Source organism: Sinohyriopsis cumingii, chromosome 9, assembly GCF_028554795.1.
Source record: "Sinohyriopsis cumingii isolate HCF-2022 chromosome 9, ASM2855479v2, whole genome shotgun sequence".
Classification (NCBI taxonomy): Eukaryota; Metazoa; Mollusca; class Bivalvia; order Unionida; family Unionidae; genus Sinohyriopsis; species Sinohyriopsis cumingii.
This window is the reverse complement of record NC_142969.1, coordinates 74290059-74304821: the sequence shown is the minus strand read 5'-3', so window position 1 is coordinate 74304821 and position 14763 is coordinate 74290059.

Below are 14763 nucleotides of genomic sequence, written 5' to 3'. Positions count from 1 at the left end.
GCTTTTACTATTGTTTTAGTTTTGATATTATTCAAAGGATTGCCTCTGGTAATCTTGTTGGCGCACACATTATTATCAATAAGTATTGGTTACCAGACTTGGTCTTAGGTAATGGACCGACACAATCTACCATTATTATGCTAAATGGTTCGTCAAATGCAGGAATAGGTTGCATATGAATCTTAAGTATCTTCTGATTGGGTTTTCCAACCCCTTGACAAGCATCACATGGTTTACAGTATTTACAAACATCACTTTTAATTTTTGAACAATATAAGTGATTCAAGATCTTGTGATAAGTCTTATAAATCCCTAAACGACCACTCAACGGAGTTTAATGGGCCAGACTAAGGATTTCTTATCTTTACCATTTGGGAACTTCAATTTGATAGTTCACTGACCCGTAATCAACATCAGTTACCCAGGGAGAATCTCCATTTTCTCATAAGAATCCAATTTTTTATGAAATAACAAACAGGTACTTAGGTGGCTTCATTTTCACTAATGGTCCCTTGAAACAAACATTATATCTCAGAATCGTGTTCCTGTTCGACGACCAGTGATTGTCGTTTGTCACCCTGATTAGAATAAAGAGAATGAATAGTTAAAAGAGGATCGCTGTGAACAATACATTTTGATTGATCCAAACAAGGAGTGACAGTGACCTCATCAAAAGCCTGTCCAATACATGTGTCAGTAATTCTCAAGAGCTTTCTTTGCCATAGCTCTAGTAACTGCACAAGCTGGGTTTAAATCAGGCAATTCTTTTTCAATTGGATCTAATTTCTGATCCAAATAAGGCTTGTCAGTTCCAAGTGGATTAACCACAACCTTATATCCAGCTAGGTCATTGCCTAGTAGTAAATGAACGCCCTCAATGGGTAAAGAATCACTATTCCGATTGTCACGGGTTCTGAGACTAAGTCTGATGACAAATTTTCACAATGGAGTGGAACATCAACAAAGCCGCTCTCTACTGCTTGAAAAAGAACACAAGAAGACTTATCAGACAAAGGCAAATTGCCTGATAATAAGAGATTCTGAGAAGCTCATGTGTCCATTAAAATCATAATAAAGATATGTTGGCCGATTCACCTATGAATGATATAGAACCCTTCAACATGAATGGTTCATAATTTTCCATAATAAAATCACACTGTTTTTTTTACCCAACAAATGCATGGCTTTTAATACATAACCGTGGCATTGACCTCTTCAAATAAGGGCATTTGGAATAGGTCTGTCTTGATTCTGATGCTTATTTTTCAAGTTGTTGCAATCACAAATAACGTGTCATTTCTTCTATTATAGGTACACGTAGGAAGATATAAGGATTGCTGATCATTCGTATCAGACATTTGATTTCTAAAAGTTGTGCCAGACTGAAATGTAGAAGGGCTTGTATTAGGCTGAAATAATTTTCTACCAGAAGACTGCTGAGTAGAAGACTCATCACAAAATAAACCTTATGAGTTAATGAATACCCGTTAATAGTACGAGTAGCATTTTCAAAGGTTCAACCTTATGCTCATCAAGATAAGTTTTAATGTCACTATATAAATAATTCTTGAACTCTTCGAGTAATTGGAGTTGTCTTAGATTTTCGTAATCTTGATAAACTTTCTTGACTAAGCACCACCTTCAAAAAACTGCTCATTTTCTCTTCAAATTCGATATGAGTTTGTCCAGCTTCTTTTCCGTAGTTCCTCAATTTTTTGCCGATTAGCCTCAGGCACTAACTCAGAACTCTTTAAGATGTTTTCCTTATCCATGTGATAGTCGGCACTTTGCTGTACTGACATCGATGTACGGATGTATCGGTCTTTGTCGAAAAGTGCACTCTGTAATAACAATGCTCCTTTGGCTATTTCTAAATTTCAGCATGACCTAGCCTTGCATTCCCTTTCTTCCTTCTCTCTTTCTCTCTGCAATACCCTGTCTTCCTTTTCTTTCTGCATTTGCATTGTATCTCTCTTCCCTCTTTGCTCAATTGCATTTGTTTCTCTCTCTCCTATTTCTATATCAGCTTTTCTTTTTCTTCTTTCTTTTACTGCATTTGTTTTTCTCTCTCTCCTCTTTCTCCAACATCATTTGTTTCTCTATCTTTCTCTCTCTCCTCTTTTTCCAACAGCGTTTGTTTTTTTTTTCTTTCAGTAACTGCATTTGTCTCACTCTCCTCTTTCACTAATATAATTTTCCTCTCTCTTTCCTCTCTACCTAATTGGAATTGTTTCTCTTATTTCGCCAGTTGCATTTGCATTTGTTTGTCCCCTTTTTTTCAGAAGTTCAAGCTTTCTTAACTCTAATTCCATCTTGTATTTTAATATTTATTCATTTAGTTTTATGTTGCAGTCTGATACACACTTACTAATCAAAACCTAGGCACTTTTATCTGAAACATTCTTTTTCAACCACTATTAGACCAAATTATTTTTTATTTCTTGCTTCGTTAAAAAAAAAAAAAAAAAAACGTTTGCCTCAGAAAGATCATATTTTCTGCCAAGCTGAAGCAATTCATCTTTTGTCAAAGAGTCAAACTGCTCCTGGGTAAGATTTGAACTAAAAATCTCCACTTCTGATGACATTGTAAAAAGCCTGCTGATTTCACTAAAGATTTGTAAAATGTAAAATAGTACTTCGGATTTAAAAATTCCGAAATTAGGGGAATTTAAATTTCAAGAACAAAGTTTTCTGAAAAATTTTCGCAAAATTTGTATCCCGGACGAGCTCCCAATTTTCTGTTACCAGTCTATGCACTTAAAATGAGTACCAGACAAGAGTGAAGACAACGCGCTTCGTAAAATTTAACAAATAATTTATCTACCAAAAATACAAAGATGAAACTGACAAGAAAGAACCAACGGTATTGCGTATTAAATCCAAAACTAATCCAAGAATTATCGACTAAATCCTAGTATTAAAAAGTTCTGAATACACCTAGTTTCAAGTCCCAAAGAGATACAAAAATGAAGGCGATGACGTGTCTGTTATGGTCTACAAAGTGATGATGTGTTAACTTTCTCTAGTTGAATCAAAGAAATATTATTCCAGGTTGAATTCAGAATACATTCAAGTGAATGTCTTTATCCAGGAATTTTTCAGAGCAATTTTGTATTTTCAGAGAACATAAGCACATGTATTCAAATAATTTGAAGAAAATAAAATTCAGCTCAAACTGGACACAACATAATACAATTTAATGTGCTAGATGTTAAAGCTAGATTGACTAAATCCTAACAGTCATAAGATAATATATTTATCTGCTTGACCCCAGGTCACAGATTAGTATCTTCTAAAACAACCATTACCTGATAGAAAATAACCTCCTAGAATGATTTAATGAGCCTTGTTTATTTACAACACAATAGTCTACAAAAATCACTTTGGAATCTACAAAACCATGACCTAAATCAGCATGCTTACCTGAATGAGTTGGTTAATTAGATCATACTCATAAATGAAATAAAACGAGTTAAAAAAGTCAATAAGATCAAGCGGAAATGAACAAAATTTTGGACAAGGTCAAGTCCAGCAACAATGTTTCATTGCAATAACATGTAATAGCATAACAAAGTAATAGCGTAACAAAATTCAAAACAACAAACAAATAAAATTAAATATGCATAATACTTGCCCATAAAAGAAAAATAAAGATTTACACAATAAAGCATTCTTTAGCTATTAGTCAAATATACATGTGGTAAAAAGCATACGATGAAATCTTATGAATAAGACAAAGTATACATGAAACAACACATTTCTATACACGTGAATGTGCATATGCTTTTAAATTGTCTTTCCCCTTGATGTGCCTGATGTCTATATTATATTCATGCAACAACAATCTCAACCTTAATAGTCTCTGATTTTTGTTTTTCACCTTGCCGATGAAAATAAGGGGTATGTGATAAGGGATTTGTGATCACTAAACACAATTATCGGAGAAGGAGTTGAACTAATGTAAACTTCAAGGTATTGTTATGCCAATATCAAAACCAAACATTCCTTCTCGATTGTGGAATACTTTCTCTGGTGCTTATTTAATTTCTTAGAAACATGGCACACTGGATGATCAATACAATTTTGATCTTCATGAATCATAATTTGGGTAATTGTATCATATTCATAGAGATTAATGAAGTTATTATTAGTTGTTTACATAAATGAAAAAATATAAAAATATCAGTCAGGTCAAGCAGAAATTAACTCAGTTTTGGACAAGGTCAAGTCCTTTAAGCATCGGTGGTACATTTATTGCGCTATGCGAAGGATAACTTGAGATATCATTGTCCAATAAATCATTCCCCATTCCTTTATTGATAGTGATGTAGACTTTCCGGTCTAATCACACTTATTCACAAAATCATGCAACAGAGACCGTCAAACCATTTTGCAACACATCTGTGCACATTTTACACACTTACCAGTATTTCTTGCCGCTCTTGAGTTAGGATTGGATGAATAGGCCTTTCAATAATATGTACATTATATTTCGGATTAAATCATATTCTTGACAACTTGAAATTCCACGTAGAATAACACTCTGCCTCCTGTTACCATTTCGAATTTCATGGTTACATCCGGCTGTTACATCATATTCAGCAATAAATCAAAAATTGAATTTCACTTTTTCACTTTTTTGAATATAGCAAGAAAAAATAATCATTGAAATAAACAATTTCGAACGTTATTGGAATAGTAACAAACGCAACTAAATGTGCGTTTCAGAAACTTCTCAACAACGAAACCCATTTGGAAAGCCTGGATCTTTCGACGCTGCAAGCATAAACTAATTGAGTTTTTTTAAAATGTACCAGGTTCTTGCCTCAAACATATTTTTACAATACGCAATTCACATATTCTTACTGACAATGATTCCTACAACACATCGCCTCATATGTGTGTAATCACATTTTTTCAAAATTTATATCTGCCTCATTGAAATCAAATGTCAATTTAATTCCGTATTATTTTGTTGGTGATTGTATCTTTCCAGATTGGCACAAGTAATCGATAATCAAATATATTAATTTAAATAAGAATTTGTGAATAACATAAAGAATAGTCAGAGAAAGGGAATAGAATGCTTAGTGGAATGATGACGTGGAAAGTTGAAGATAAGTAAAGTTAATAATGCTCAAACACTATCCGCTGATACATGCAAAAAGAAAGACAGTAGAGCGCAGTTGAGAAATTATACTTTAAATTGAATATCTTCCTAACTTTAGAAAGTTATTCCTTAGCAATTCTGAGACTTCAACCCTTCACAGATGAATGTGGACGAAAAGTTTAGATTAGTATGTCCTGCCAAATAACAGAATGTAAGAAAGAGTATAATTACTATCAAACCTGAACAATGTAATTTGTTTCGTATTTTAAGAAACGGCAACATGGGCATATTATGTTGTGCCGGCGTAGAATGCCTTGCACGTGCTAATCAGGTAGTAAAATTAGAACTATACACTTTCACGGGAAGTGTTCGTCAGCCACTGGGACACCGTGGCTCCTGTTTCCCTTTGCCTCCGACATGTATGAAGACACATTCCCAGTCCCATGTTGTGTATACTGAACTGTAAACTACAGGTAGATACCCAGGACCTAAGAAATACTAAAGGTGTACTTGTCAAGAGGTATTTCGCATTTCGAAAAACTACACAAATACCAAACATATACCAGTAAATTATAAATGGAGGTTGGGGTAGTGACAGTTGGTCAAATAGTGAATATTCTCTCAAGTTGAAATATATGACCTCTCCTCTGTTGTGGTTCAGTTGAAAATGACGCGACTACTAAGGAACGGACTGATTGGTCCTATAGGGTTCATCTCATTAACGAATTACATTTATGCAAACATTTAAACCGTCCATATGGCTCCTCTTATAAAGGTACTTTCGCGAGCGAAAGTAGTTTCATGGCTAGGTGTGTGCTAAGCTCGGAGAAGGGTCAGATATAGAAGACAGATAACCAAGAAATGAGGCCTTAAATAAAACCTAACCAAACTTAGTGACTTTGAAAATTATGCGTACTAATAGCGAAATAGTATAAATGTGCAAAGGTATTCAACATAATTTCATAGAATAGCGGCGAATAATAGTAACGGTGCTTCATTGGGTGTTGAAACCGCCAACGTGCAAAACAAGACTGACACCATGTGGCTCAAATATGTTGTCTTGTAAAAAGGATGACAATATGGGAATTTAATATTGGGGTTCGATGGAAACTTAACCTTATGGGACCGTATGGGGCCTACTGGAATTAAACATGAATGAGTTTGTTTTGGGGGGTTGGGGGTTGGGGGGGTTAGCTGAGAGGAACAGAAATTGAGTTAGTTATATCACCATACATGAATCTAACATGGATTGAGAGGTAATGGATCCTATGGAAATTAACATTATGGCCGGTGAATTAGAAGACCTTATGGAAATTTAACATTGTTTTAAGGTCTGTATTGAGGTACATGGGAATTTGACATATTACGTTTTGGACATTTGAAATTTTTAACTTTTGAGTTATAATAGGGTGCAATACAAATGCTGCGACGGTATGGTTCTCTTTGTCGACATAAGACAATTGTGAAAATTCAGAAAAACAAGAGCCATAACTTTAGTGTGCTGATCCAGGTAAGAACTGAACAGACCATTTTGTTGTAATTGTCTGGCAAGACGAAAGGATATAATTCTGTCTTGACTGTGTCAGGAGATAAATAGAAAGATTAAATAACTATCCTACTTGTATTTTACTACTGCTTTCACTGAATCTGTCAGGTCTATTGCTTCCATTACATTTTGTCAACTATACTGTTTAAGAAAAAAAAAGTCAAACAGCGAATGCGCCACGCCCGACATGTGAGCTACTTTTGTATCTCAAAGTATTGGTTAGCTTATATAATATAGGACCCGTTTTGTCATTGGGGTCCGCCCCATTTGATCGAGATTCAACAGACAAGCACACCATCACACCATGTCAAAACATGGTGGGTGTTTTTTGCTCTCCCCGAGATTGACCTTATAAGGTGAACAGAAATTTGTTGAATGTAGAAAATGCCCCCGTATGTATGTGTTGTGCCGTCCATAGAATTAAGTGAGTGTTGTGCCATCCTTAAATATAATATCAATAATAAACAGTAGCAAAGATGACCTCTCAACCACATTGAAGGATACCCCACACAAGGACATTCAGAAAGAATATCGCCAGAAAAAAAAAGCCTCGTGGAGGGTGCACCATACTATATTCAGAAAAAATGACAAAGAGTGTCAGAAAGAATAACAAAGAATGTCGGCCATAAGAAAGGCCACGAATGAAGGATCTCCATGGAATGGCAAATACTGGCAAATGAAGAGATCCCACGGAATGGTAACCGCTCATCATTGCTACTATTTTATTCTTATGAATATTCTTTTTTCTTTGATAAATTATTGAGATTCAGATTTATTTTTTACAATATTTTTATTTTAAAGAGATATTTATTATATAATAAATTACGAAAATAGTATTGCTATTATTTGTGCAATTCAATAAATACAATATAACGGTATACAAATTTCTGATCTTGAGAAAATTATTTGTGATTTTGAATTATTACAAAAACGAAAATTTGAAGATGGACAAACCTTACAAGCTGAGCATCGATTCATTAAGCTGATTCATCAGTCAATATTACAATCATTAGCGAGTCAAAGATACACAAGTTGAACAATTTCTTTCGCTCGCAAACGCGATTGAAAATATTAGATCAAAATTGTCTCAGGAATACGAAAGAAAAATATATGTGTATATGACAGTTGAGAAAGATTATGTCTGCATAGAACTCTGTTACTGGTGAAAGTGAAACTAAAAGCGCTATCACGAGTGACTGTAATGATTGTTAAAGCACTGTCAGTAACAACTATACAAAGTGAAATTAGTTACGGATTGTGAACATGAACGTAATTGTAACAGATAAACAAAAGTGAAAATCCTCGACAGGGTCGATGAATGAGTCCTTGACTTCGTCAACAACAGATTCTTTTTGATGAATAATTCATTTCTGACTCGTGTAAAAAGAAATAAATATTATTTATATTCTGATAATAATCTTTTAAGCGGATCAAATTCAATGCAAGAATGTGCATAAATCAGAATTTTATCTCGATCTCACACAATCGTAATAATGTGTTCTCGCTGAAGGTCATTTAACTGCAACTGCATTAACACAAATTCTTCATCGCTCTATTCATCAGTAATTATATTAACACTAAAGGTTTCTGCCATGACTGTCGGTGACGAAGTCATTGGGGACAGTGTAAATATTGTTATTACGGCACTTTCAAGTATTTTTTGTTGTATACAAAAACCCTGGCGTGTTTGTACATTAAATAATATCCCTTGACTAAATCAAGGAATATTTGTTTGAAGCATTTGTTTTATATTCAAAACTGCTTGTCGAAAATAAAGCAAGCTTCCAGTCTGATAAGTAAGTTTGAAATTTGTCCGTGACAAGAACAGATTATGACCTCGCGGATTAACTGGATTAACGGGTCGTAACACAAATAAACATCCCGGAAGTGCTTGAGGTGTGAATGTATATAAAATATAATCCTGCTGAGCCTGACTGGATTTTTCAAGATCTACTTGGTAACTTTCAGCATTTGCATCACATACAAGATTGACTGCGATTGTTGATGTTATATTAACTACAACTGGCGAAATATGACGACCTCCAACATATGGATCATTATTGTGTTTGAGAATATTTGGCGGAGGGGCAATTTTTCCCCATCGATGACATCGTTGTCCGATTTATTTAGCTCGTCTGCATTAAATCCAGGAAGTACAAATGCCGGTAATTGTTCTTTAGTTATTTTGCAATGATTGGGAATTATTGTCTATTGGCGGGAGAGAAATTCGATGATTTTGCCAATGATATACTCGAGATCTGATGCAACCTAGTCTAGCTGTTTTATCCTTTTAATTGTATGTTGTTTTGTATCTTCAGAATAAAATTGTGTTATACAAGAAACTAAATATCGTAGATGACCGAGTTCGCTTGCGTGTTCATGTTTCATATCGTCGGAAAATAATTTGATATTTTTTCTTTAATAACTAAAACATAACATCATATTGAACAAATTAATTTACATGATTATCTTTTATAATGAAATAAATATGTCCAGTAACATCATCGCTGTATTCCTATGCAGTTTTTCGATATTAGGGAAGCTTCAAACATATTTGTTTATCTGTGATAAAATGAACACGTTGCTGTTCTGGTGGTCTCTGATAAACGGGCAGAACCTCTGGCCATCCTAACACAGTTTTGATCGATGATTGATATATATCAACGGCATAATCTGGCGAGTTTATTTATATCGCCGTTGATAATGTTGGTTCATGAACAGTGATAGCAAATAATAGATGTGGTTCTGCGATGGAATTTATCATTGATCTGTTCAATCAGATAACTGCCAGTGGGTATTCTTGCAACATTCCAATCTGGAGTTCCATCTTGAATTTTTATACGCAAATGCCAGTGAATAATTTGCTTGCACCCACCGAATGAATTTTATCTAATAGTTGGCCAGCTGTGATATACTCACAGTTGTGCTAGTGCACTTTCTTTGGCTGGAATCGAAGTTGGAAAGTTAACATGGAACACATGATTGGTTGAACTTGCTGATATCATCGTGGTTTTTGACGGTGTTGTAGCAGTGACGATCTGTTGTATTTCGTTCGACGTTGACATTATTATAATGTGTTCAATCCTGATTCTAAATCATTCATACGTTCTGACACAGTCATTCCCAAAGGTACATTTGTACCTTCATGGTAAAATTGTTTGATGCATTTTGCAATAAGACTGATACATTTTCCATCAATCATAATGTGTACAATTGTTTGTGTGCTAGTTTTTTTTAAATATTTTTTATAATGCAACTAATGGTCAGGCTCATAAAAATACGTCTGATCTTTTTTCTGTGTGAAAACCAACTCAACACCACTTGAAGCTAAGACGGTAGGAAATATTGGTAAGCAAATGAAATCACTTACAATTAGTGAGGAATTGTTTTATTTTAAGACAGTGTGGCAAAATAATGCCCATGCTCTGGCGTTTTACAATTACAGTGAAAAGTGTGAATATGCCTCATGTGTTGTGTACTGAAACATTTGTCATGCTACACTGAATACTGAAACGTAATATTAATGGTTCGTGTTTCAAAGCTTCAAATTTTTTCCCACTTAGATATTCTGACATACACTCACTCACATACGTAAAGAGGTTGAGCGAGAGAGAGTGAGACAGACAGAGAGAGTGACAGAGAGAGAGAAACACTGGTAGTACATCGGTGTTGGCAGGCATTATATTTAACGAAGAAGTAGAAGTGACAAGAGAAGAGACCGACGCCGAACAATGTTGATGTGCCTGTGATGGTCTGTGATCTAGTGATGTGCCAACTGTCTTTGTTGAACCACAATAATTCAATCTAAGAATATATCCTTATTTGAATTTCAATTTGAATGCAAGTCTATATTCTAAATATTCTTTTTGGGCACCTTGTATTTCCAAATAAAGATAACTTGATTAAATAATTAAAATAACTAAATTTCAGCACAAATGAATTTCCGGACACAACAATAATACAACCGATTCTGCTCAGATGAAACAGCATTAATGAACAATTTTTGATAAATAAGATTATATATTCCTCTACTTATTCGCAGGTCACAATTAGGATTTTCTTAAAATGACTTACTACCTGATGTACATTTTCATCCTGGAAGGTTCCAAATGTTTTCAAGATAAAATCTTGGCTATACCTTGATAGTCTGTTACTAAAGTTATAAAATGAGATAAACAAACCGGTAGACCCAACATTAAATGGAAATTTCCAATGTCCTGGACTCAGATTAAGATAAATGTCTTATTTACGAAACCAAAATCAATGATTTAGGTCAAGTAGAAAATGAACATGATTTTAGAAAAGGTCAAGTTCAACATACAATTATCCATAGCATATAATGAATAAAAATCTAACTAGCAATGCAAAGTTATATATATATATATATATATATATATATATATATATATATATATATATATATATATATATATATATATATATATATATATATATATATATATATATATATATATATATATATATATATATATATATATATATATCTATATCTATATATATATATCTATATATATATATATATATATTTATATATATATATATATATATATATATATATATATATATATATATATATATATATATATATATATATATATATATATATATATATATATATATATATATATATATAGATATATAGATATATATATATATATATATATGAAACACCTCCCGTCAAAAACAAAAAATTTTTGCAATAAATCTTCCTTTTATCTATCAGTCAAAATTATGTCATACAAATTTACATAAGATGAAATCTTATGAATGACACAAAGTACAAATGAAGCAACATAATATTTCTATAAACGTGAAAGTGCATTTGCTTTTAGATTGTCATTTCCCTTGATGTGCCTGATGTCAGTATTGTATTTTTGCAACATTAAACTCTACCCTAATAGTCTTTGATTTTTGATTTCTATATTGTCAATGAAAGTAACGGGGTGGTGATCACCAAACACAATAATCGGAGAAGGAGCTTAAAGGTGTTACAAAGCCAATATCAGAAGAAAAAAATACATTCCTTTTCGATTGCGGGATAATTTGTCTTATGCTTGTTTAATTTCTTAGAAAAAAAGCACACTTCTTTAATCAATACTGCCTCATCCATAACATCACTTGCATTAACATGCACTTAAAAAGATTGACTGAAATTTGTAGCTGAAAAAACTGGTGAACTTTTAAGCATGGCCTTTACTTTCTCAAAGCCTCCTGACAATTTTCAAACCAATGAAACTAAGTTGTTTTGCTCAACAAATTGGTCGGTAGTTCATCAATCATGGAAGAATGGTAGCAAACTTTCCATTAATTTCCCAAAAATCACATCAGTTATTTTTTTGCCAGATATGCTTAGGTAATTCAGAGTCAGCGTTGACCCTAGCATTTATAGATTTAACGCTAACTGGGTGTTGTGGGAGAAGAATTAATGTTCTCCAGAAATAGTTCAGCATAACGGATCTACACGCAGATATGGTTAAACTAATAGCCACTGGGCCATAGACATGGAGAACCCCAAATATAAACTTTAAGGCACTAGCACATGGACCCCCCAAAAAACCGTGACTAGTTATTAAATGCAAGGGCAAAAGTTATCTCGTACATGAAAATAAAAACAATTATAAGGGATACACAGACGGCCCTAAATACCCAAACCAGGACCGTACCATAGCAAATGTAATGATCCTGGGGGAAAACACCCAAACCTTAAAACCAGTGATAGTCAGTGACTCCCTCAGAGTGCTGGGATCATCTGAATCTGGTAACTCGTTTTGCAGGGACAACTTATTAAAACAAGTGAACTTGTCAATTAGAAAATTGAAAAAATCCAACTACAGAATATAATTTTATGTGGGTTCCATCAGTTATAGATATTCCAGTAGATAAAAGGACAGACAAGGAAGCTATCACAAATTAAATGAACCCAAAGCCCTCCATATAAAATATATCCAGGAAATATATAGTATTAATGTAAAATAAATTGATCACAAATGTCAAAGGGAATGGGACGACAGTTTGCAGAACATTGAACTACATCCAAAAGGAAGTACATCAAGGCCCATAAATTGATTAACCCAAATAACACTAAATTCCAAACAAGAATAAGAACGGAAAAACTTCTGGTGAGTGTATTTTGGAAGGTTCAAAACAGAAAACAATGCAACATGCATACATTTCCCTCACTGTCCTCGACCGAAAACAATAGGTCACGTGGTTATTGAATGTCCACTATATTCCATGTACAGGAAAACTTTCCAAGAAAAATAGATAAACACCGAAACCCTACTGAACTACCCTGATTTCCGTTAACCAGAATACGAAAACATTAAAAAGAAAACGTTATGTTTTTTGTCAGACATAGGTAAAAATGGAAATTTATGATCACCTGTCCCCAACTTAATCAAGGATATACTAATATTAATCACTATCCTACCCTACGCACACACACCGCAGTCTTGGGGAACTAAATAGAACCAATATGCAGGGAAGGGAACGATGATCTGGCCATTGGGGTTATAAGGTGCTGCCTGGCGTGCGGTCCTAGAATCGAATGAAACAGCATTCCCTATGTCACTAAAATTAATCTAGAGGAAAGTCTCTAATCCATAAAACTTAAACTTATAATTACATATATAGATAAGATAAAAATAACCAATTCAAACATAATAAATACGGCACAACATTAATCCCTTAAATCACCACCCTTACTGAAAACAATTAAACTAAATAATACGAAATACAATCAAAATAGCAATAGGATGAAATCACTTTTGACACATATATTAGTAAGCTAAATTAACAAATTTATACGTTAACATTAAAAAACAGCATTATCCAGCTATACTTCCTCCTACCTTGTGGGGAAAATTCGCTAATGCTTCGCTGTTCATGCATACACATATTTTCTTATTGTTATTTCGTAGCTAAAATAGCTAGATAATGTCAATACGTATTATGCAATATTTCGACTATAAGCCCGCTTCTGTACAAAGAAACTGCCTGTATGTTGCGTAACGGCTACTCAACGACCCGTTCGAGGTTAACTTCAAAAGGAATTCTACGTCTGAGTAACGACGCCTTTGCTTGTTTTGTACTCAGCTAGCGATGTCAGGACCAGGAATTCGAGAGCGACATGTAAGTTATTTTGGCTACATTCATTTTAGAAAATTAGTACAGCTTTAAATCTTGTATGTAAAAGATCGCAACGAAGTTGAGAGACAGTAGAATTACTCCGAGAGCATAAATTGTGCCCTCCTAAAAGGGCGGGAAAGAATTCTTGTGAAATTCTAGTTAGGATTTGGAACAAAAGGTTGTATCCAAGATTTACATCACGTGCGACAAATTGTTCAATCTAAGTTAAAACTCCAAATACGCACTCAGAATTCAATGGATAGAGACGCCATTAGAACATATAATCCCTGCATGAAGTGTACCCAACCTGTAGCATCGCAGCCAGCAGAGATGGTGAACAACCTCTAACTGACTCACTCGTCATTTGTAAAAATAAGCCTTCCTGTAAATCGTAAAAAGGAATGGCAAACGGAGTGCCAAGTATGAGGATTCACCCTAGTTGCTGCTATTAATTAAAATTTTTATCAAGCCCGACTAGATATCGTGACCGTGGGTCATGCAAGTTTATCGGTATAAATCCATGCGGGGTTGACAGAGCCTGACTAAATACATTTTTAAAAACATTATAATCCATGTCACCGTTGCACCAAGTCCGATGAATATTTTGTAACCTATGCGTGTCAACTCCATTGAACACAGCAAGAATATTACAGTTATCTCTAATCACTTTTGATATTTGTGTATATCGCTGGGTTACATAACTCGCATCTCTGTTTTTATGCCTCCCTCGGGAAAATATTCTAGTTGGATTTGGTTGCTTATCCAACATCACGTCATCGTACACAACTAAATTATTAATAAATCCGTCAAGGTAATCTACTGATGGCGCTTCATCGATATCAGTAATGAATTCAACAACTTTATCACCGTTTTCATTTAATAACTTTGTTTTTTTGTACATCATAACATCGCTGATCATCTACAGATGGAGCTACCAAATAAAACTTGTTCCAGGTCA